Source organism: Octopus bimaculoides, chromosome 4 (genome assembly GCF_046866305.1).
Source record: "Octopus bimaculoides isolate indiv1 chromosome 4, ASM4686630v1, whole genome shotgun sequence".
NCBI lineage: Eukaryota > Metazoa > Mollusca > Cephalopoda > Octopoda > Octopodidae > Octopus > Octopus bimaculoides.
In genome coordinates, this window is record NC_142931.1 from 30,282,909 (window position 1) to 30,309,952 (window position 27,044).

The 27,044-nt window shown below is 33.6% G+C and overlaps 1 long non-coding RNA gene across 4 annotated transcripts in view; it reads left to right on the forward strand.

The window, feature by feature from the left end:
* Window positions 1-27,044, forward strand: part of LOC128247567 (uncharacterized) — a 48,913-nt gene that overhangs the window by 9,525 nt on the left and 12,344 nt on the right. For 2 of the 4 annotated variants that reach the window (XR_016241314.1, XR_016241316.1), the window contains exons 2-3: window positions 7,122-7,221; window positions 16,102-16,571. This is a non-coding gene — a long non-coding RNA (uncharacterized LOC128247567). Of the gene's footprint in view, window positions 1-7,121; window positions 7,222-11,056; window positions 11,323-16,101; window positions 16,572-27,044 lie in introns of those variants that run through there. The other 2 variants (XR_016241315.1, XR_008263889.2) reach the window with 2 other exon arrangements.

A 27,044-nucleotide genomic window follows, 5' to 3' on the forward strand; every position in this document is an offset into this window, starting at 1 on the left:
TTTACACAAACAATAATCTAGTTCGAGATGTAGCTAGAGCCTCTACAGAATGATGTACATTTACCTAGATATGCACTAAAAACTGGAAAGATATTTCTAAGGAATAATTGCAACCATTTATATATGTGAGACCTATTTTATTAAGCCTTTTAGGTGAATAGTTCAATATGGCTGGAGTCTATGTATTTAACTCATACATTGTAAGTTTTCTCTGTTTTGTAACACGATCATTAATGGTGAGACAGTGAGGGAGCTGCTATTTAGTAGACCAAACTGTAACATCTTTCTTAGATATGATGTTATTGTTCTCTCCTAAATAGCCTATTACTTTTTTCACATCCCTGTAGAAACCTTTTCATCGTACATATAAAACTACAATACAATCCTAATCCTTATTCCTCCCTGGTACAGAAAACTTAGCAACTAGAACCTTGGGTGACAAACTGAAAAATTCGAAACTATGGTTTATTAATTTTTTTTTTTTTTTGCATTTCCGTATGTATTACGCATGTCTATTACATTTTGCTAACATCATAGTTCCGCATCATTTCATCGACCACTCTCTTTCTCTCTCTCTCTCTCTCTCTCTCTCTCTCTCTCTCTCTCTCTCTCTCTCTCTCTCTCAACTCTCTCTCTCTCTCTCTCTCTCTATATATATATATATATATATATATATAGCAAAAGCAGACAATTAGATAGACGGACATTAACATACACATGTATATGTTTGTGTGTATGTGTGTGCGTGGGCGTGTGTGCATTTTGTATGTGTTTGCGCGCGCGCGTGCGTGCGTGCGTGTGTAGTGTTGGTGGTGTCTGAAATTGTGTATATTCGCTTTTGTATAAGGTAAATATTACATGAATATAAACACTGATTACGTTATATTGTTTTGTTTTATTTTGCTCTTCACTCATGAACTGAGTGATTTTAAATAATAAAATGTAGTGCAATTAGAGAAACAAACAGTGTTATTGCTCTCTTTGAAATATTGGTAGAAATATATCAATACACAAGTTCATTAGTATGTGTCCAAGCAGGTCAAAGATATTTACCGGTTCAAAGAAGATAGCATTAATGAAATATGTTCAGATCTCCCGTAGTCTAATTATACTAATTATAATTACAGCCTACCGATGTAAATGCTGAATATAAATGTCCAGCGAATCAAGAAATTGCAATTTTTATATTAAAATTGTTGAACGGGAATTATGCTCTCCAAGTGTTAAATGAATTCATTTATGATTCAAACAAACATTACAACTGACCTGCTATTTTAGACTATAATGAATTTCTACTTTGTTTAATTCCAAAGAAATGGGGGCCGATCTAAATATAAGGAATTCTTTTACTGAATCAATATACAGTTGTGATCATTTGTGGCAAAACTCAAGCAGAAATGATTTGACTTGTTTTAAATCGCTCTGATTATAAAGATACGATATAACGTTTTGGATTATTGGTGATTCATATCTCGTTGCACTTGTATCGCGTTATATCTGTACTTAACGATTTTCAATAATTTCGAATTTACCTATACAAAATATGGCATAATCTCATATATCCATTTGTATATATATATATATGTTTCAGAATACATCTACTTTTACTAGCGTTGGCGATTCATCGATCTAGAAATGAATTCATATCACTGACTTCTAATTACCAACCATGTATACTATCTAATCATTTTAAATTGTAAAAGTATCGAATTCTGCATGACATCATGCAGTATTTGTCAAATATGAAAATTTCGTTCTTCCTATCTGTTAGTTAATCTGAAAGCAAAAATGGGTCAGAAGAACGCGTCCATGCTATTCTCAAGTTAAACCAACGCAACTCTTCATAATAGTTTCAAGATTAATGAAATATAAACATTTTCACCTGGACTAAAATTAATATTTTAAACGACGTACACAACACGCAAAAAAGAAATTCTACATCACATAAAATATAAACAATTTGTTTAACAATTAAATCAATGTAGTAAACACCATACACAACATGAAGTCTAAACATTGTTGGTTCACAGGAATTGAGATACGAAATTGGAAAAAATAAATGAATTTATCTCCAATATACGTTATTTTTCTCTTGAATAAAATGCATCCAATCAGTCAAAACAGATATGGTGGTATGAGGTATTACTTACTATATATTATTACAATTGCCAATATGAAAACGAATATTATAACAGAAATTATAACTGCATCGTCGCGTCGCTTCTAGATGTTGCAAAGTCACGATATTTCTAAGTGAGGAAATGAAATTTGTGGCATTCATTTCTATTTCTGAGTGGTTTAACAAACAAATTAAAACAGAGCATTGTTTCGTTCACATTATTTGAGCACGATGCTCCTAGCATTACCTCTATGATATTGATCTGGCTTGAGGATAAAACTGCATAGGCTGTTGACGCAAACCGAATACATATGTAGTATGTACTTCGTTGCTTCCAAGTATGTGAATGGAAACCTCACTTTCTTAAATAGATAACGGATAATGTTTATCCTTATTAAAAAAATCTAGAAGGATCCGTTACTTGTTACTTTGAAACTGCTTTCGTGGACAAAATCCAAAGAGTCACATCCTTTACTGGTAGTCTTGGAATTTTTCTGTGCTTGTTCATTCTTATTTTACAGTCATATTTCATAATTTATTTCCATTACATATCCTTTCCTTTTTTCTCTTATTTTACATTTAAATAGTATATTCGTGACTCTATAAATTAGTTGGTATTCAAGAATTTTGATCGAATTATGTCTAAATTTATAGATTTGCACTCATTAAATTATGGGAATATTTAACAGCAACTACAATACCATTTGAATTTGTTTTACTTATTTAGTTCTTTTTTCTCATTCCATTTTGTCTCAGAAGGGCGATACCAAGCAATACATACATAAGTTCATGTAATTGCAACCTAGAGGGGATTTCGAAAACCTGCTAGCTCTTCCGGAATTATTATATTGTTGAAATGCCGGAAACCCTATTGGAGACAAATAATTCTTCACAGGTAAATACCAAGAGGTACTTTGATGTTACATAGCTATATCATCGACAATATATGTCTATAACTGAGTACATATGAATGTATGCATACATGTATGCATGTGTATGCGTGTGTGGGGGTTGGGTGGGTTTGTATAAATGTGGATGCGTCTGCGTATGTGTGTGTACACAGAAATGTATATTACAAAAGGTATAATAGCCATTAATAATTTCAGATGAATCATCTACGAATTTATTTCTAACGTGGCAAAACATACTTGATAAATAATATGGTGAGTGCATTGGCCACCTACCAGTACGTGTATGTATTTAGTTGCAGTCGAATACATACAAAGACTCTATTGCTATAACATTGCATTCCAAACAGCGTTGGCTTTGAAGTAATAAAAAGGGTTTAATTCGTACATTTTGTATACTTCGACCGTCAGTTTTGTTCTCGAATGCTGAAAGTGTTTGAAACTCAATTTTACTACTCCACCCGAGTGTGCTCGTGTGTTTATTCTACTTCCGCAACAAGATATTAGTATATTAATATTTGAAGATGTTAACCATGAAATGCTCAAATGTAATATAATGTATTGACCCCAGTAGCATACTTATAAGTACTATGTATACAACTAATATTTGAGTGGCACTAAATAAAATTATATTGCTGCAGGAAATAATTGATATTTTACTGCAATATTTGCTCAGAATTTATAGAGGTAAATTCTTCTTTATTGCACCCTGTCAAGTGAAAAACCTCAAAATAGCTTTATTATAAAAATCCCACAAGCAAAACATAAAAATGCTTTTTTTTTTTTCATGTATTCAGCTCATGTCATTTCATAGCAACACATGAAGAATAAGATATTTGTTGGGCCTGTATTTCCTTTGAGGCAATTTGTAATATGATGATGGATACTTTTGTTTATGCCAACACACTACGAAATGGAAACAAAACCATGTACGATATTTGCAAATTAAGAACTAATATTATAGGGTTACCCAAAGTTGTTACAAGGGGATCTGGCTTTAGAGCCAAAATTTAGTAAAAACACGTTTGGTGGTGGTGGTGGTGGTGGTGGTGGTGTGTGTGTGTAGGGGGGTTAACAATTAGAATAAATTAATCGGACTCCAGCATTTGAATTCTGTTTATTTTATCAATTTCAGAAAAAACTAAGGAAAAGTTATCGTATAAATTATAATGGAAACAGAATATCATGTACATAAACATTGTAATAGATTGAATGCGGTGCTTTAGCTAATCTGTACAATTACAATGTCTTATATTGCATTCACCGAAAATATTATAGAACAGAATGAAACACCGTGTTCATTTCTATTTTGTGCAAAATGAAAATTGACGAAAAATATTACCAACAAGGTATTGATATTTTCTTTTAATTTTACGATGTCTGAAAGTTAAATTCAGTTTTGGTGCATAGAGTCAAAATATGTTTAGGGGTAGTGGTATTTAAAATCACATTACATACACATTGGGTGATATATGTACGTATTCAAATAGGTGCATATTGTAAAATGTATGCCTGTGAACATATATTGGTCATTCTATGGTGCACATTCAGTGATTAGATACGTAAACTAAATCTTGATATATCGGTTGTTAACAGCGAAGGTTTTCGCTAAAAATTTCAACTCAAACAAGTGTTAAACCTATGAATGTGTATGTAGGCATGCATATATATATATATATATATATATATATATATATATATATATATATATATATATATATATATATATATATATATATATATATATATATATATATATATATATATACATACATATATATATATATATATATATATATAGGTAAAGCACATTTTAGAGGTAATACTTGATAATTGCAAGCACCTGTATATGCCAGATAGTGGCCGAGGTGAAAGAATAAATTAAAAGCGTAAAATTAAAACAGAACATAAAGGATTCCGCGGTACACGTGTTTCAAGCTTTATACACAAACAGACATTATATGGGTATATAATTGATAGACAGGATGGTATAAAGCTATCTTCAGCCGCAAATATATTCTTTCCCAAGATTATATCACAAAAAAGAAATCACCAGGAAAAAAGAAAAAGAGAGAGAAACAGGAGAGAGAAAAAGGGGAAGTCCACTTGGTATTATCCATTGTAATATCCCTTGTAAAATGTTTATCCTTTAAGTTGAAACATTTACATAAAAGTTCATCGGTATTCCGAAATCTGTCCATATTGTGCCACAATTCAGTGAACCCTGAATTGTGGCACAATAAGAAAAGATGCTGTCAGCCTCATGAATGTAAACTCGGTCAAAGGATGCACTTCGACACTTGGTAGTTAAAAGATTTTGCCGAAGGGATATGATGCGACATTCAAAGGCATTTTCGATCGATACTACGCCTCTGCTTTGTTTGCGTTTTAGGTATGCCACTGTTTATGCGGAAATTATGTGAGCTTGTGAGTAGTTTTCGGTTTCCACATCAACACTCGGATCACATCAAGCTTTCACCTAAGCAGCTCAAATACTGGTATTAGTACTGGCACTACAAGCACATTCTGAGCCACAGTTTTATTGAATGCAGACAGTTCTGAGGTTCAAATTTTCTTTATTCGGCTGTAATAATCTTTAATGACACGCATTTTGTTACAGGTGCCGTTGTAAGGTATGTTTTCATCCACCCCTAGATACCTGTAAAATTCCTCGTCAGATATAGGGGAAACACTCAAGTTATTGATGGAGATGTTAGTAATCTTGTTTATAGTTCTCCCCCTTTTTACAACCATATAACATCATTTGAGAATATTGTAAGTAGGTGCAGGTTATTTTTCATCTCATGCATATTCTTTGCATAAAATTTCAATTCATTTACAAAGAGACACTGTGTAATTTTGGTATTTCTGTTTCCTTGTGAACCAGTGAGGTATCCTTGAGACTTCCTTAACATGACTGACATGGGGTTTGAAGGAAGTATAAACAGGTTTTGGGTTTAACTGGCCTTTTTAGCAAGGTCTCCACTTTATGTATAAAGATTCTATACGCTATTATATGTATATATATATATATCCAAAGTTTTAAATGTTTACATTTAAGAAAGAGATTTGACGCCGATGTCCATATCAATGTATTTAATCCGATGTTAACATTTCTGTATACAGCTATATTTGACCACTAAGTATAAGTTAAATATATCAGTTGCCATACACTTCATAAGGAATAACTTTCTGTAGAACAAAAACAACCCCAAAAAACACATAATGAATTAATCGAACAAAATCAAAAATTCAAAATTTTAAATCCATACCGCATTTCCAGCGTTAAGCGGTCTACGATAATTTTTCTCTTTTTATAACTAATTCCAATAAAGGGAGGTAACTCCTTGCCATATTCTATGATTCTATTACAATTATTGCTGAAATTTCTAATATTAGTTATTCAAAGCACATAAATTATATTATCCACTGCAAAGCCCACAATTACTATTGGCAAACCGTGCATTGATATGCCTGCCTTAAAGTCCAATATTATACTACATAGTACTATAAAATATGAACCATAAATAAATAATAAATAATAAATAACGTTCCATTGCAATACGAATAATTATTTCTAGTTTTTTTCCAAAATCCACATGTGTTATATTTAAGTTATATAGTAATACATTAATATTGCCTGCTTTAGGACCTAATATTATATTCTATGCACTCCATGTCATAAATTATAAACATTTATATACATATATGTATGTATGTATATAAACTCACCAGTTGAAATATATATGGTTCAGGCATATTCGAACCCGCAATAAAGCCATTTGCGGTATTTTATCATGGAGATAAATTCTCGATACAGACGTAGGTGCAACCACACCAGGTCACTTAGAAGTGCACCCCACTCAGACTGATGGATGCATGCATTTTGGAGTAGTTATATCTCCGCTTCACTCCAAAAGCGGAGAGAGAGTAGTGAGAGAGTGGGAGAGAGAGTAAGAGAGAGAGGTTTTACTATCTGTTTCTACGTACACGCTTCTATTTTCATAAAGTCAGAGAATTATGATTGTCTTCAAGCAAACACCCTGATTCGTAATTTATTTTTAATTGCAACAGGTTTTTTTTTTGTTTCTAAGCCCAGCATTCTGAAAATTACTGACGCATGAAGTACGAATAATAACCATGGGAAAACGAAAAGAAATTAATTTCTGAGTGTCATGAATGAAGCATGAAAACGTAAGTACATAATATTTGTTAAGACGCAGTATGAATATTGACCTTTAATTCTTCATGTCTACGGCTATTGTTGTTGATGATTTTAGCTCCATGTTCTGCTCTGATTGAGAATATCTATAACGTAAATTGTAGAAGCAGTAAATATACAGTATGCTTCTTGGACTTATCTGTGCAAATTCCTTCCTTTTTAAACACAGTAGGATGTGATTTGAGGATATTTGTCTGTCATTTCTAGCATTTCTAACTATGTCTAATGCATTTGTGCGTATATATTTATTCGCAACTTTCTGCCAATGAACATAACTTTAGATGTGAACATCTAAAATATTCACGCCACGTTTTTAAGCAATGAATTATTAAAGCGCATGCCCTTATGCAATTACGAATTACATGGCAACTTTGTAAAATTTTAAATAGCAAGCTTCCTTAACAGACTACCTCATGCATACGTAAAAACGAAACAATTCGAAAATGTCATAACACCATGTTTTGCTATTGCAACATCAAAATAAATGTTGAGACGATAGAGATGACGATGGTGAGGATGAAAGATGAAGGTGATAATAAAAAGTAACGAGATATAATAAGTAGAGTGAAAACATTAATAAAAGCGTATATAAAGAAAATATAGACGATGATGATGATGGGCATCAGGGAAGATGGTAGTGAATCTCTGTTGGTTACTCTCCTTTATATGAGAATGGACAATCGGATAAAGTGAGAAACAATACTGAAAAGAATGGAAGTCTCATATTTTAAGTACAAAAATATAAACAACAATATCTATAACATTAATGACATTGATAATTTCTGCTTAATCCGTAATATCCCTTTAATTACCGATAAAAATAATAACAATATTTCTACTACTATTAAAAACAGTGGTTTCTTTAATCGGCACGGAAGCATTAAAAGGGTAAATGACGATTGTTCTACTAAAATTGTCACATTCATTTATGAATGTAATTAATTACTTTTAGAAGTATATATATATATATATATATATATATATATAGTTTTAAACAGCAGAGTGGTGGAGGAAGCTTGCATCGTGCATGAAAAACGTCAACAAAAATATATAATGGAATTGCTCTCCCGGGCAGGCAGCCTCCTTGGGCTAAACATGGAACTAAATATATAAATGTAGAACTGGCATGGCATGCAATCAAAAGACAATTATTTTTGTTAGAAATGAAACCTCAAAGCGTAAAATTATTTTAATACAATCACAGGCAAAAATGTTTGTATCAGGTGCAAGCAAATATATATGAGAAAGCATTGAAAAATTGGCTACTGAAATAAATATTATTTGAAATCTTTTGTACGTTGATTAGAGTATTATGCCTTTGTAAAGTAATAATGGTTCACATCACGTGATTCAGGATCTTGCTTATGGAAGAAAACTGACGAAGAACGCTTAGTCTAATTAATTATACACAGAAGTTACAATCGTTAACTTTAGAAGTCATCACATACATCGCTTTACGTACTTGATGTTCTTTTTTCGATACCAAAGAAAGAAATTCCATGTTATATTCAGAAGTACCAGTGTATGAATACGATTCTTTCAGCGGTGGTTTCATGCCCAAGTGTGTTACAAAATACTAAACACTTTTAGTCCATCGCATAATTTTATTTTTGGTATTGTTCGATGACAGTATTGCATATATAGAATTCGAGATCATTGACAACTACTCAATATTTGAATCGATACATTAGAAAATATGAAGAATGAAAGCATGTCTGGTAACTGTAGAACAGGAAACACTCGGCTGAATGTCGAATTCCTATTTCAAAAAGAATCAACTACAAATATAATAACAAATTCAATCAACGGCACCTGTAACAAAACACGTGTCATTAAAGATTATTACAGGCGAATAAAAAAAATTTGAACCACAGAACTGTCTGCATTCAATAAAACATTACAATGGAAGACAAATCAACCCCATTACAAAAGCCACCATATGTAGGTCAAATAAAGAAATGTTAAAGTAAATAATAGGTAGAAGAAGTAAAAGAAGAATGATGATAGTGATGATGACGATAGTGATGATGACGATAGTGATGATGACGATAGTGAAGATGACAATGATAATGTTTATAATAATGTTGATGATGACGACGATGAGAAAGAGAAAAAAGAAGAGAAATTAAACAAAAAATGAACATTTTTAACAGCAAGTGAAGAGGTCCAATATTAGTATTAGTGTTATTCTGCTTGAAATCCCGAGTTGTTCATATTTTACTTATTTGAAAGTCCTTTTCAAGACAGTACGACAGAATATTTACTGCTATTTTAGCTATCTGACCGGCTCCTATCACCCGAAGCATTACTGAGTAAGTAAAGAGATGTAAAGTGTAATGAAATGAACTTCCCAGAAACAACAAAATGCCTATAATAATTTAGCCAATAACAGACACAAGAGTTCATATAAATATTTCATCAGAACATCAAATAATTAGAAAAGTAACACCAAAGAATGCGGAAAACATTCATAATTGACTCTTGCTCTTGGTTTAAAACAGGATTGTACTGGCAAACATATAATCTCTCGAAACAAATGAAACAGTAGTCACTTTTCGATTCAATAACATTCATGTTATTGCATATCACTTGAAGGAAAGTAAATTAATATCAATGTGATAAATATGTTATATATGTATTTACTGTTTTCATGAACGAATGCAATACACAAACGTTCTGATCTAAAATGGGAAATAATGACAACGTAATAGGTTCGAACAGGTTGCTTTATCAAATTTGTAGGAAATAAATAAATGTAAATTTAAGCAAGCAGTGCATAGATGTATGTACAAATTTACAATATATTTTATAAGATTACAGCCACGCACTCATAGATATTATATGTGATATAGATATTCTATACGTCTATATATGTATCTGCATATATTGACACACATATATGTTTGCACACACACACACATGTCTTTAAACATTTGTAACTGCATTTACTGCTTAAAACACATACAACGATGTTTCCAACATATTTTGTCTTGCAGCAATATGAATGAATGGCAACAGTGGTAACGAAACTGCCATCATTAATTTGCCGAACAATTTAAGGTTATAATCCTAACTACAGTCACCGCGCTTCAAGCCTAAGTATATCTGAATTGTAGCTATAATAAATTTTAGATATAAGTCTGCATAGTTTGCGAAATATTGTGTACTTAAAACTGTCCGTGAAATTTCGTTTGAAGAGATTATTATTTTGTTTTGTTTCTTACGAATTAACCGCAAAAAGAAATAAAGTGTCGTTATGTTTTCAAAGCTTCTGTGACAAGGAAGCTGAGAAGTCATCATCAGCAGACTGAATGCGTCAAATATTCGAGAAGAGGATCTGTAGGTCAATTCAGCCTACACAATCAGTCTCCATCCAACAAATTTTACTCAAAAGGTTTTGGTCGACTTGAGACTGCGTAAGAAAGCAATATCCTATCGAAACGCAATGTCTAAATGAACTGTTTAACCACGCAGCCATTTCTGCACTAATTTATTTGTAGCTATGAGATGCAAAATGTAAAATAGGTTAGAAACATACTCCTATAGAAAATAATTATGAGATTATGTTACAATAATGCCGTAAGGCTAATTGATTTTGAAGCCTATTTATGCAATAAACTGCAAATGACATCCAGAATATATCAGGAAATCATGTAGCATGAAAATTCTCAACGAAACACACACGCGCGCCGCGCGCCCGTATACACTTACATGCACACACGCACGCGCATGGATACAAATATAATGTTTTTCTTTGATTATTAAATTCTAAGAAATCAGTGATTAAGAACAACTTTGATTTTCCAGGTAAAAATACTTAACGAAAATGTATATGAACGCACGTTGTTTCTATGCTGAGATGTGTTTCATGCGATCGAAAATTAATGAACACAAAAGAAATCTTTGTGACCGCTATCATTGTTTACCAAGAGTAGGTGTTCTTGTCGTATCTCTCAATATACCCTTTTGTTAAAATGTGGGATAGCAAAAGCACATTTCCTCGGATCAAATGTCATATGGCGTCTTCTTACGGCATGTTTCGAATTCAAGTCCCGCAAGAAACTTGTGTCAATGTGAAGGACCAATATATATATATATATATATATATATATATATATATATATATATATATATATATATATATATATATATATATATATATATATATATATACATACATACATACATACATACATATATATGATATATATATATATATATATATATATACGTATATATATTATTAAATGTATTTATTTTCTCTTAGTTAACAATTAACTCCCACAAAGTAAATTGGTTAATAGATACCAGGGTAGCAAAGATCACAAAATGACTGTGGTGTAACTCCTGTTTATGAGGTAGAAACTCCGTGTTATTTTGGGTATTTGAGTAAATATAAAGTTTTATAAATGCAGTAATACGCATATGTTAAATGAATTCTTTTATTTCCGACATATGTTTCGAAGATTACAAATGGTTCCTTCCAAAGGAACGAGTGATGTTGATAAAGATGTAATCTTCTCTTCAGGGAAATACATAAGAGCCAACTTAACCGTAAGACATTTTGACCGAATGTGATAACTGTGGGTAGAGAAGATTGCTACCTATCTTATTCGAAAAAACCGCTGGAAGTTGCAACGCTACGTGACAGTACATTGAACAAGGAAGAAAGAAAAGAAGGAAAAGAAGAAATTTCCGATCCGTTCCTGTCAGTTCTTGCTGATAGGCTGTATAAAATATCAACATTTTTTCAGACATTGAAATCGGCAATAGCTAGCAGATAATGCAAATGTCATGCGCATATTTGCTGAATGGAAGTAGTTTCTCGTTGGCTGGTGTATGACCACCGTCGCTGGATCTCATGCAGTTCTTGCCTTTCGTAACTTCACACTCTATATTTCCAATACAGCTTTATCATTGTTTTAAGTGCAATGGTATAGAAGCATGCATATATATATATATATATATATATATATATATATATATATATATATATATATATATATATATATATATATATATATATATATATGCAGTCACGCTTACAAAGACAAATGCACATCCACATATATATATATATATATATATATATATATATATATATATATATATATATGTATATATATATATATATATATATATATATATATATATATATATATGTATGTATATATATATATATATTAGTATACATACGTGTGTGTACATATATATAAGGTGAGAAGACATAAAAACACATGTAAGTTGAACGAAAAGATCAAACGTCAACAATATACCAACTTAACATTTAGATGTCAATAATCAGTTTAAAGAAAACCTCAACTCTCTTTAAATGTCACACAAACATCTTTTGTGTGAATTGAAATAGTGTTGTTTCTGTGAGTTGTTTGGCTTTCTTATCATTCAGGTTATCTTGGCTGTTGTCTCCCTAAGTATTTCTATATAATGTGTTCTTGAGTAACTATTCAGCTCATTTAAAACACCCCCACACATTCATACACACATGCACACTCAAGCACTCACACGCATGCATGCACACAAACAATCGCTTACATGCGGATACAACTATCTATCTATCTATCTATCTATCTATCTATCTATCTATCTATCTATCTATCTATATATATATATATATATATATCTATATGTACACACACACACACACATCAGGTTGAGTAAAAGGTAAGCAACGTTTTGAAGCACGAATAATTCATACCGGGTTTTTGCAGAGTTTTGAATGTTTTAAACATTTCTTTTTGCAATTGTCTGATAATACAAACATAGACTTGCCCAAATGCATCAATAAATTAAAATTGATATTTTTTTCACCGTTGTTACAATCATCTGTGACTGAGTTGGTGGTGAATTTTGTTTGTGCGTCGTTCGAGAAGTTAGTGAAGGATTGTTGAATTGGAATTATATTTGTTATTAACAGTTGTGTCTTGAGATACATGTTTTTGCTGCCTTACGGCGGTTTTATTATTACTGTCTCCCTAGTTTGAAGTGGGAAGCGCTTTATTTGTGTCTTCATGATGTATGAATATTTGAATTCTTCAGACGTTTGAAGAAGTATCAGAGAAGTTTAGATATTTCAGACCAGAAGATGGAAAAAATGAAGGTGGATGAAAAAATGAATTTTGCAGCTGCAGCTGGTGAAGCAAGAGACGAGATTAGTTTTAAGAAGGTGGAGTTGAACAAGTACAAGGAAATCCTGCGAAGAGAGGGGCACGAAGTAAATGATCCCTTCTAGAGAAGTTACAAATGACACGCAAAAATGACAATAATATATAGAGCGTATAGTCTGGATGCAAAGAGAATGGCGATAGTGACAAAACTACAAGAAGAGAAGTCTTCGAGACCCATCTGGCAGGGTATCACCTACTTGTCAGGGGGAGTAAATACGCAACTGTGGAGGTGCATGTCACCTACGTCGCCACAGGGAGGAAATGCGCAACTGTGGAGGTGCGGTTTGCATCTGAGGAGAAAGCCAGACAACATTCGGTAGCCTCGCTGGAAACAGACAAAATAATACTTCTGCCTACTTACCTTGGAAGACGTGGTTCCAGTGTAAGAGCAGAAGAAATCTTTCGGAGGTAAATGCCGCTTGGCTGGTGGCTGCAATACTGCTGGATGTAGACGAGAAGACAGCGGTCCTGCAAATAACGACAACGCCACCGAAGAATTGGTAAAGGCAGACCCTGGAGATAATCATCCAGGCTGCTCCAGAGGACCTTGAAAGAATAGTCGACACCATAACGGTGAGAAAGGTGGTGTTACAGTGGAAAGGACAGGAATTCCCGATGTTACAAATGTGGCCTGAAAGGCCACATAAGACTGACCACAAAGACACCAGCAGTACTACAAAGACACCAGCTGACCACAAAGACACCAGCAGTACTACAGGCCCAAAGGAAAATCGCACTCACCTGAAATGAGAAGTGGTACAGGAGTGAGCGTGGAGGAGCCCGGCAAGGAGGATGGTAATGAGACAGAAATGGAGGAAGAGAAAACAGAAGAATGGAAGACAGTAAACCGGAAAAAGAGAAAAAAGAGAACTCAAGGTATTGATGTTACCTCCCATCCTGCCCCCACCCGACCCCATCACGCCTAACTCCTCCCCTCACCCTGCTGACACCAACCACCACCCTAACCCATCAGACAACTGATAGTATAGCTACAAACACATAGGAACCCCAAATTTCCCAACCCCACCCTTTGCGTTCTACTAAGTCATTCATTGAGTTGTGAGACAAAATAATCTGGACGAGGTGATAAAAGTCGATATTAAAGGGTGTGAGGGAGTGCCCTTGCATGTTAATTGTGTATGTATGGACAGAAAGCACTCGCAAAGATCAATTGAGGATTACAGGGAAAATGTTATCATTTCACAAATGGAAATTGATACCAGGGGAATGCAGTCAACGGTAAGTTATCATGAACATTTAAAAGAATTTAACATGGACATATTAAGTGATTTTAAGTGATTAATTGTTTTTAAATGTTTCAATGAGGTCACTTGAATTGTGGGTCCGGGTGGCCTCCATTTTATCCATTCATTTTTTTATACCATCCTTCTCAATTCATTTTATTTCCCCACACTTTTGTCTTTTTCTCCTATCGCTCTATGTTTAGCGCCGTGTAGGCAATAAAGAAATCTGAAATCTGAAATGAAACTGTCAAAGCGCGATATTCAGGCAATTTTGCTACTCAACTTCAAAAACAGAACGTAAAGCAGCTGAAACTGCTCGCGATATCAACGAAACGTTTGGTGAGGAAATGACAAGTGAGTGGTAAGCTTGAAAATGGTTTAATCGATTTCACAGTGAAGACGTATGCCTTGAAGATCGTGAGCGTAGTGGATGCCATCTGTCAACGAGGACGGTCGATTAAAGACCGTCATGGAGAACTATCCACGCAAATCCACTCGAGAACTGGCAAAAGGACTTCAAGTTTGCCGGAAAACTGACTGCAACCATTTGCACGTAATCGGAAAATCAAAAGATGTCGACAAATGGGTACCACACGATTTGAATGAAAATCAGAAAATGCGCAGATATGAAATTTGTTCGTTGCTTCTTCTCCGTAAACAGACCTATCCATTTCCCGACCGTATTGCAACTTGCGATAAGAAGTGGATTTTGTACAATAAAAATTAAAAAAACGTTCTTCGCAGTGGTTGGACCAAACCTTCCATAAACCCGAGCTCTTCAAGAAGATGGTTATGTTGACTGTTTGGTGGTGTACTGCTGGACTCATTCACTATCGCTTCTTAAAACCCGGAAAAACTATTACTGCAGAAACATATTGCCATGAAATTGCTAAAATGAACGAAAACTGCTACTCCTCTGTTCCAGACTGATCAACAGAAGGCGACCAATCATTCTTCGTGACAATGCTCGACAACACGTTTCACTAATGATGCTCCAGAAGTTGAGGGAAATTGGCTACGAAGTTCTTCCTCACCCAGCTTATTCCCCAGACCTTACTCGTATCAGGGTTGTGAATTTTCCGTCTCAGACAAATTTCTGTGAATATTCTCCCACCAATTGCTACTGTGACTGCTGCTGATGAGGTTTTAATTGCTGTTGTTATTACTGTTGTTTTTGAATTTGTTGCTTTTATTATGACAGTTGCTGTTGTTATGGCTCGTTTCACGACAATAGAAATTTTACTCCTCTCCTGATGCTTTTGCAGTCTTTCAAATTATATATCACATTTGACCCTGATATTTTGTTTTAGCTTTGCAATGCAAGTCGATGTAACATTATTCGAATGTATAAACCTAACACTGCATCTCATGTGAAGATTCTTGGTCTGGTAATACACCTTTAAATGTCTTTTCTATTTAATAGAATGAGGAGAGATATGCTCTCCTGGATAGGCGAGATCAACGACATTGTATTTCAGAATGAAAATGGAATGTAGACGGATGGTATGTTTTAAACAGAATAGATGGAGCTATCGAATAAGACACTATACCAACTCTCGACATGCACAAAATTGCTACCCAACCACCTTTCAAAATATTCATATATGCAGGAGAAAGTTGCTACTATGAACCAAACAAGTTCTATTGATGAGATAGAAACTGTGGATGTTTCGGATAGATCTGGGTCTAAAATAAACCGAAGCCTATCTAAATAATTTGTTTCCACTCATCTACAATGGACCAACTCCAAAAATCTTCTTGATCCAAATGTGAACTGCTATTTTTAATATAATATATTCGAACAAACCTTTCGCCATGAAACACTTGGTAGTTGTTTTTAGCAGTATGATAATTAGAACCTCATGAATGTGGCTACCTTGTCTGTTACAAAATATATCGATAGTCATCACCGCACAAAACTTAGGCTCGGGTCAGTGTATTCGATAACTAAAGTCAGTAAGTTAAGTGTAATTTATTTTATTTACATACTATTTCATAGTATCACAAACACCGTTTATATGGCATACTCCCAATAATTATCGATAAAGGTTAGCATGTATTTATATGTTCAACAATAATAACTGATATGTTTATTGCAAGAAATATTAATGACAATTTCGTTGTTTTTGTTTCCGTTTTAAAAACAAGTAAACAATTATTTTACTGTGAGCGTCTGGATGAATTACTACAGACTTTAAAATATTACAGATTGTATAATATATACCTTAAAATATATATAATTCTATTTTCTATACCCGTATATACAAATATGATAAAACATTTCAAGGAACATTTAAACTAAAATAGTCTACATATTAGCACGTTTTGCGTGACTACTGTTCATTTTTAGAAGAATGATTATAGAAAAATAACGATAAAAATGTTTTAAATATTTTTTTCTAAATTTCATTATTAATTCTTATTTCATAGCTAACTGCACCATTTTAAAAGAATTTCCTCTATTTTTAAACCCATCGCAGAATATATATGTGCTTGTGTGTATACATATGGTCTGTACAGTTTCGTTAATTTAATGTTAAGTTCTAGAATTATCTAAACGTTTTAAGTTACAATGTATATATGTGGTAAGAAACTTGCTTCCTAACCACATGCTTCCTAGTTCAGTCCCACTGCGTGGCAACTTGGGCGAGAATTTTCTACAATTGCCTCGGGCCGACCAAATCCTTGTGAGTGGATTTGGTAGACGGAAACTGAAAGAATCCCATCGTATATCTATATCTATATCTATATCTCTCTATCTATCTATCTATCTATCTATCTATCTATCTATCTATCTATCTATCTATATGTCTATCTATCTATCTATCTCTCTCTATATATTTATATATATACATATATATATAAATTGACAGAATGAGATAAGAAAAACCAAGGCAGTAAATAGATTTCATAACATTTATCGAGAAAAGGTCTTACAGTTGTTTCCGGGATATTTTATATATCCCTTCATCAGAGAAGGTTAGAGAAAATGTTTAAGCATTAATTATTGTAGAGAACTATGAAATACAGAAGGAAGTAAGAGAATGAATATTGCAGTGAGATACATAAGAATAGTGCATTTGTAGTTTTATCATTCAAGTAGAATGGTCTATATAAATGGTCAAAAAGTTTTTTGGTGAAGAAATTTTCTTGTACTTGGTGTGTTAGTTCTGATGTTAGTTACATTTGATCATCCCAAGCATAGAACCTTGTAAACAGTGTTGGTCGATCGAGGAGTTTTGTTGGTGTTAAATTAAAATGTGTTGGTAGTGTTAATGGATAGATAGATGGAGGAGATATGTGTATGATTAGAAAGAGGAGGTAGGTCAAATCAAAAACAGGAGAAGAGAATAGGGGGAAAAAGAGAAGTAGCAAAATTCCCTTGTCCGTGACGGAACATACTCCTCCAGTATTGTTCAGATCTCGTCTACAGAGTTCATATTTTTGCGTCCAAATGACTTTTGAAGACTGCTGAATAAATGATGATCAGATGGGGCAATGTGTAGCGAATATGGTGGGTAGGTAGGGCATAGTTTCTCATTCAAACTGCTCCAATCGCTGGAATGTCACCCTCACTCTATGTGGAAGAACACATTTCGTTTTCAGACCAAAGATGGTCGTTTTTCTCCTAGCGCTGAATTTTTCTAGCTCGCAGTAGATCTCATTGTTATCGTTTGGTTTGGATTTAAACCGAACAAATAACCACTTACATGGGTGAAAACTTTTAACATCGGCTGTGTTTAGCCTGAGGTGCCGGTGTTTCTCTTCTCCCCACCCACTGTCTTGGCACTTGACATTTTTATAGAGTATCCATTTCTCGTCACCAGTCACTGTTCGGTCTCAAAAAGGTTCATTTGTGAGACGAGACAGCAAAGAAGACTCTCTGGGCGTCATTAGACTCGGAAAGTTTGTGAGAAACCCATTGCAGGACGAACTCGTTGAGCTCTACAGATCTTCCAGAACGCGGCTCGTCTTCTAGGCTCCAGTTTCCGGTTCGTCTTCTAGGCTTTAGTTCACTAGCTCAAAAACACACATGTGTACATACATACACGCGAACGAGCGCGATTGGAAAAGTCATATAATAAAATACAATATCAAATAACTATTTATGTGAAAAACAGTGCGCTCGAATCACGGTCGTATTAGTTTATATCCTCTTCTTAGAGTCATCAGATTCCCTTTTGTTTTTATTTAAATATCTCCATCTAAAACTGATGACTGCCTTTATATATAAATAATAGGGTAAAAATTTGATATTAATTAATATCAATTGTGATCTTTTTTTAAGTGATCTTTTTCTAGCACATTAACTGTCAACTTTAGTGGCCTCTTTTATATACACAAGTATGGCTGTGTGGTAAGTAGCTTGCTTACCAACCACATGGTTCCGGGTTCAGTCCCACTGGGTGGCACCTTGGGCAAGTGTCTTCTACTATAGCCTCGGGCCGACCAAAGCCTTGTGAGTGGATTTGGTAGACGGAAACTGAAAGAAGCCCGTCGTATATATGTATATATATGTATATATATATGTGTGTGTGTGTGTCTGTGTTTGTCCCTCCAACATCGCTTGACAACCGATGCTGGTGTGTTTACGTCCCCGTAACTTAGCGGTTCGGCAAAAGAGACCGATAGAATAAGTACTAGGCTTCCAAAAATAAGTCCTGGTGTCGATTTGCTCGACTAAAGGCGGTGCTCCAGCATGGCCGCAGTCAAATGACTGAAACAAGTAAAAGAGTAAAAGAGAGTATATATATATATATATATATATATGTATATATATATATATATATATATATATATATATATATATATATAATTCTAAAAGTTTCACTGCATCTTCTGCTATAATTTCAGGTGTCAAAGCCTTTTAATTACATTTAGTAGGCGCAAACAATGCGGAATTCGGTCATACATATAGAATAAATACCACACTTAAAAAACCTACTGGGGCTGATTTAATTGACGAATCCCTTTAACGCGCAGCCTCTGCTACACTTTAGTGTATTTACTGGAAGAGGCTTACCGCTTGACTTTACGAATCTATTTTCTTTCTAAATCTACGCAAGTGAGACGTGTTAACTGATAATGTACTCAGCACCTAAATGTGATTTTCATTTTCGCATAACTACACAGTATTACTGCTTTCGGAAGGACTGGAAATATTATTATGACTTACTATATAAGAGTTATTTAGTTAGTCAAAGATTTGATATGTTTCCTATTTAAATTATTAAGTAGCTAACAGGGCATATATTTATATGTAGAGATAAACATAAAGTAAGAAAACAACGTGATGTGGGCGTGTACATTATTTTAAATATGGAAATCTCAGGAATAGAAAATAAATAAAAGCAATCATTTTGTAATGTTTGGTGAAGCAAAAGAAAAAATAGATGTACAACTATTAAATACGAACGTTGAAATGTAATAAATATTTATAGAATAAATAAGATAAGGTAATAAATCTATCTATCTATCTATCTATCTATCTATCTATCTATCTATCTATCTATCTATCTATCTATCTATTTATTTATTTATCTGTCTGCCTATCTATCTATATCTGTCTCTTTCACACACAGGCGTATACACATACACATATATATTCTAATTGACGGCTCATCCAAAATGGCCACCCTTGTGCAGATGAGTTCACTCTTAATTCCAATTTAACCTTCTCCAAACACTCGTCATTCACACAAAACCATACGTCAAAGAGGTACTGATACCAAGAATGGTAACTACTATAGCATCCGCCAGTAGGGCGTTACCAATCTGTTTTAACAGTAGAAGTATTTAAACACTACTCGTATCAAGAATACATCATTGAACTACACTTCTCTAAATATGATCGGAACTGAGGCAGACACTTTTTTCCAATTGTTTTCCAATAGATATTTCCAATTGTAGGACTTCACTATCTTCGCTTGGCGAAAAACATCCTTTATATAACTCAGATTGCGCTCCGAAGACTGGTCATTATCTTCAGTGCCAGAAAATATTTCAGCCCCCAATAGTTGGCGATACTTTGTATAGCTGAGTTGGTGACACTTTATAAATCTCCGGAACGGTGAACTGCTCTTTCAACTAGAGATTTATTACTGTTACGCACACATATATCCTGGACAAAACCCACATAAGGACTGATTAGTGCTAGATCATGCTCAGACCTACTCCAGTCTCTATCCCACAGATGTATTCTTTTCGTGTGTTTTCTATCACTATTATTACTACAATAGTCTCTTCTCTTGGAGCTGACTGATCTTGTATCTCCTTCACTCAAGAGCTTCTGAACTTCTCATCAAATCTGCAGTGTTCAACAGCATAATCCCTCATCAGCCCTTCTGCCCTGTCTTTCCTCTCCAGAACATCGGACTTATGTTATCGCCTTCCTGCTCATATTTTCCCTGTAAGTGTTAAACTTGTAACATTGTAATAGGGACATGAACAGCAAGTAAAAAATATGTAAATGTAGAATGAATTGAAAAGTGTTAAACAATGTCGCAACGAGAAAATGAATGAAATGAAGTCATAGAAAAAGAGATGTCAGGCTGAGTCAGATATATCGACATTATAGTTAGTGGAGTTAGTTAAATGAAATACTCTACATTATTCACTAGACAAATTGGAGTTCATTTACCGATTGTGAAATAAAAAGAAAGTTAATTTTCGATATTTTTCATTTCGACTTCGAAATACCCTTTAAGAACACCGTGTTAATAAAAAGAGTGTGAAAGTAAATATGACTGAAAAGACATCTCTAAATATCCATTGATTTTTATATATTTTCAAACAATCTTAAAAACAGAAGAGTTGCAATACATTGAACCCGCAATGAATTGGAGGAAATTTAAATCAGGTAGCTGTTCCGGTAATTTTACCTAGCGATTATTAATATGAAAATGAACCTACTTTTATAAGAATATAACAGTTCGCCTGGGCTCGACCACAATCCCTAGAGGTTAGTGTGTCGGAATCCTGATTAACACGTCATGGGTTTGATACCTTGAACAAGGCACTTTATTTAAAGTAGGTCCGATAGATTCAGCTGATGAGTACCAGGTAAGTACTGGTGCTAATTTTTTTGTTTCTTTTGCTGTTAGATACATGATGTTTCATTCGGACAAGCTTTGGAGAACCGATAAAATACCTATGATGGAAATAATTTTTCCTCCATGTGGGGAGATGCAGTGAAAAATATAAGTGGAAGGAAAATACATAAATGAATGTACATATATATATATACTTTATTTAAAAGCAGGAGAAATATGACAAAATGCTGTTACTCAGAGTTTCACGTTCCCGTTCATCGGACTGTTTTTTTTAAACAAGACTGTCCGATAAACGGGAGCCAGAAACTCTGAGAAATAGCTTTTTGTTATATTTCTGCTGGTTTTAAATAAAGCATATTACTTTATCTCTGGTATTTGAGTACCGTTTTTTACACATTGTTTCACATTTATGTGCTCACTCCGGTAAGACAGACATATAGATAGATAGATAGATAGATAGATACATACATACATACATACATACATACATACATACATACATACATATACTCGTGTTTGTGTGATGTAATACCCTTCTAATGTATATGTATTACTGAGATCAAGACAACTATTCGTGCTGAATGCAACATCCGTTCATTTGTTAACTTACTGGCGAGTGTATATACGTGTGTGTGTGTATGGATAGGTGGATTCATATATATGTTATAAAAGTAAACAAGCATAAATTTCTTCCACATAAAAATTATCCTTTGTTAGTGAAAAACATCATATATATTGTTGAGGAAAATTATGTTTAATAATTTATAAGTCAACAATGTACGTTTTGACCTTTTTCGAAAATGAAACCCTTCGCAACGTAATATTCTGTTTCCTACATATTCTGGTACAATTAATTGATAGATTCTTGTTGTTTTGAATGAGACTAGAATCATTCATTACGTTATTAGAAAAAGCTATTGTGGGGTTTAAGATTAGCGAAAGTAAACTGGGAAGTATTACATGAAATATTATCGATATTAGAAATACTAGAAATATTTTTAATAAATTGCAATGTGTAATACTTTTGGGATTTGGATGAAAAATAGTTACACTGTTTATAGTGTCCATTAAAATACTTATTTTGGGTGGTTTTTTACAGTATTTTATTTGTTTCAGCAAAGCCAACAGGTTTTGTCAATGAGAGTTAATATCATCTATATATTTTGAGGGATTCATAGTATTAGCTAGAGAATTACTTATTTTTGTTTGCATAATAGTTTGGAAATGAGATATGCGATTTGTTAATAAGATTATAATTACGTTATCTATTTGCCGCGGGAGTGATTTCTTTATACACCTATAATATAATCGTTCTTGATTTTGAAAGTATTTCTTTTATATATATAATTTTTTTTTACGTATATACATTCATTAATCCAAATCACGTCTGTTACTCGGAGTTACATACGGATACATCTATTTCAGTAGGTGAACATTTACAAATAGATATTAATTTTCATCGTTTTCTCTAGTTAATAACATTACATATATGGCCTGAAAATTTCTCATAATTCTCAGAATATCTCTGGATATGTCTCAGGTACTTTATCTGATGTATTTTAAGCTAAGCTATATACTTGTCTCGACATAATTATTCTAAAAACAATTTCATCGTAGACCGTTAGGAAATTGCAAATTAGATTTGCTTTAAATCGAATTCATTCTTTCATGTTATATATTATGAATTATGTTATACGTTAGGAATCTCTTTGCAAATATATTTCATATTACAATAAATGAAATATTTGTTCAAATAGTATCATGATATTGTAATGTCAATTGAATTGGACTACAACTGTCTTTTAACAAAAGACAATTAGATTCTCGAGCCACAGCTAAACATCTGAGGTGATTTTACATAAGTCGCAAAATCCAAGCTTTCGGACATATACAGTTAATCGAAGATTCACACATACACACACACACGCACGCACACATACACACAGCCTCATCAATTAAGTCATTGCACTGGGAAATAGAGAAACGAAGAAATGGAGATGTGCTGTGAAGGAGATGTAGTGGGAAAAGAGAAAAGCCAATGAGAGATGTTTTTGTGATGATGAAGTTGCTGTGATTAACATGGGACCTGATGCTCGTAGTGTCATGTGGGTAACAAGGTGATGGAAACGGAATGAGATAGAAAAGAGTGATAGTTACTTCCCAACATGGCATTATTATACTTACACTCATGCACATACGTACATATATATATATATATATATACAATATCTATACTATACACGCTCAAGCAAACACACACACACACACATATATATATATATATTTATAGATTATATACGTATGCATATATTCATATATCTATGCAGACAATTACACACGTATTTGTGTAATTACATTTCTTACGTTTTCGACCGATTTTCGTCCTGGCATTCTGTGCAAATGACCTGATACAGTGATATTACGTGATACGGTGGTACCATCCAATGGTGCAGATGTTCAGTTCGTCAGCCGATATAATATGTGCTTAATAAGCACGTTTCGTCAATATGAGATTTGTGTCCCCGGATGTTAGTAGCAGTTTAAGGCGCTTTTGATTACATCGATGTCAGTAATTGAAATGGTATTTCATTTTATCAACTCCATAGGGATGAAAGCGGAAGTTGACTTCAGTGGGATCTGAACTCAGAGCATCACTTGTCTCTTATTTATTCATGGTTTCATGTATCTCCACCAATAATTTGGTTCCGCATACCATTCCATGTTAAAGCGCCCTCACGCAGAGAGGCTATCATCGCCTGAGCATTTATCTAGGAAATGCGTTAGCCACACGTATATGGGCGTGTACGTGAATGTGAGTGTGTGTGCGTTTGTATGTGTGCATAGAGAAGAATTTTGTATCATTTTCAAGTAGTTTGATGTATGTAGTGCAATATGTTATTCTGTAGGTCAACTGATAATCCTTGGTGTATGCACTTTGTACGAGACAGGTTATTCTGATGTCTTCGGTTTTCGTCGCATACTTCTCACCAGCATGTTATCTTTATGACCTAATGTTTGTTTGGATATTTACTAGTCCTCACCACTATAATCAATTAGGTGTGGGGGTATTTTATTGGATTTCTTTGTACTTATTGTCATTCAATCCCTTTTCTAAATAGTATATTTGCAAACGCACCCACAGCCAATGCGGATACAGGACGAGTACAATATAAAATACTATTACTAGAATCCATTTTTGGTATTTTCCACAGTAACGATATACGAGTGATCGTCCTTCTGCTGTATAAATTATATAAAGAACGTATCCTACTCGTGTCCTCACCTGGTGATGAAGCAGGTATTTTCAGTGGATGCACTGCTTTCATGGACTAAGATGTGGGTGACAAAAGGATCCCTAAAACTTTCATACTCATGTTTATCAGATTGCTTACTGCATGTGGTAAGTTATTCAGGATTTTGAAGTGGAAATGCACATACAAAAATGTCTTCTTAGAAAGTTGCTTTGTTTCCGGAAATAGTTTTGTTTTACCAAGAACACGGCCCACCTGAAAGGAGTTCAATAAGTAAGGCATTGTTATTTCGGCTGTTAGTGGAACTTATTTTCATGGATTGGATAAATCCAGCTTGAATGAATAGATACTTAACACATTTTCTATTTGGAGGACAACGAAGAAAATAAAAGTTAGCTTCTTTTTGAGTTTGCTATAACAATTTCCCTTGACACAACTACAGTAAATTCTCCCGGTCTAACTGATTGAATTAGGATTTTGAAGGAAGATTTTGAGGGAGAACGTATGTCATTCAAGTATTAACAAAGGGAACAGCTTATTAAATAAGCTGGTTCTCTCCAATAATGCAACAAACCCAACAAAGACACCTCACATTCTGATAGCTCTCTCATAATGACAATGTCCTACAGTGTGTTGATTATAACACCAGCTTAGGTTCCTTTGTGATGATAGTATTTCTGTAGTTGGAAACACACTGTTGGTAAAAAGATAAAAATGCATTGGGCCGCGTCAGCTGTCTTTTTGTAATGAATTTGTTATCTTTGTTACAAATTCTCTGTTCTAGCAAGCAAATAACCAGAAAACAATTTGCATGCATCCTCGGTCAAAGGACTAACAGTTAATTGATTACATAATCACCGGAAAACGAAATAAGAATTATGTTCGTTTCATTCGTTTAATCCATAACACCTGTCGGCTCTCAGATAACTCTTTATTGCACTACAAAGTATCTTTCAAAATTTCACAACATAAAAATCAGTGACATCAAATTATTGAATACATCAACTTTAAGAATAGAAAACGTGAGCTATTAGATAAATTAGATTCAACTCATCCAAATCTAAATAGAACAGAAAATCTAGTGGGTGTTTTAATGAAGCAACATATTGTGATTCCTTTGAAATACTTTGTTACCCATCGTAAGGGTTATTTTAGAGAGAACAGACTTGAAGTTACGTTTTAAAAAATTAGACGTAATTCGGAATCTGAGTAAAAATGCTCAAAGGAAAAAAAAAAGAAAAAAACAGTTGTCTTAATCTCGAAAGACTAGTACAAAAGAACTTCAATAAACGGGAAAGAAAAATGATGGACATAGAAGACAGTTGAGATTCTATCTGCAGCAAATGGGAAGAACATTTAGGAATTCTCTGAATACAATATTTTGTGATAACTATTTCATAATTTCTTTTCATTTTACTACCGGTAATATTCTGGTACGTATCCTCATTAACAGAATAATTACTCCTATTGATAAACATTAACTCAGAATCCCCATGCGGTTTTATATCAGATGACGGATAGAGGACATGATACATTATTTGAGACAGGCTGGAAATAAAGGATACAGGAAAAAATTCAGGAATTTTACGTTGTTTTCTAGGTTTTCGCAAAATGTTTGGTGCAGTGAACTGGGAGACACCGATTGAAACATTAAGGAAAATTGCAGGACTTAATATGTTCCACATTATTTCTTTTGATGAGTCTTTGAAAGTTGTACTTGTCTCTGGAGAATTGTCTGAATCAATCGGTATCAGAAAATCCTGGCTACTGTATTGGTGAAGACTACTTGAGTAATATCCATGGGTTTATGTGGAATAACGAAGATTGTTATAAATGTTTATTAAGAAATGTATCACTTTTAAAATGAAAGCTTTTTATAACCAGTCTTAATTTAAGTGTACCGGACACGCAGTTCAGATGAATGAGGAATATCTACTCTAATTTCTACTTTACAACCAGCATTATGAAAGTGTTTGGTGTATTGGGAGAGGGATTTTAATATACGAAGATAAACTGAAAACAAATTTGTCAAATTCAAATATAACCATCGCTTCATTCAAAAG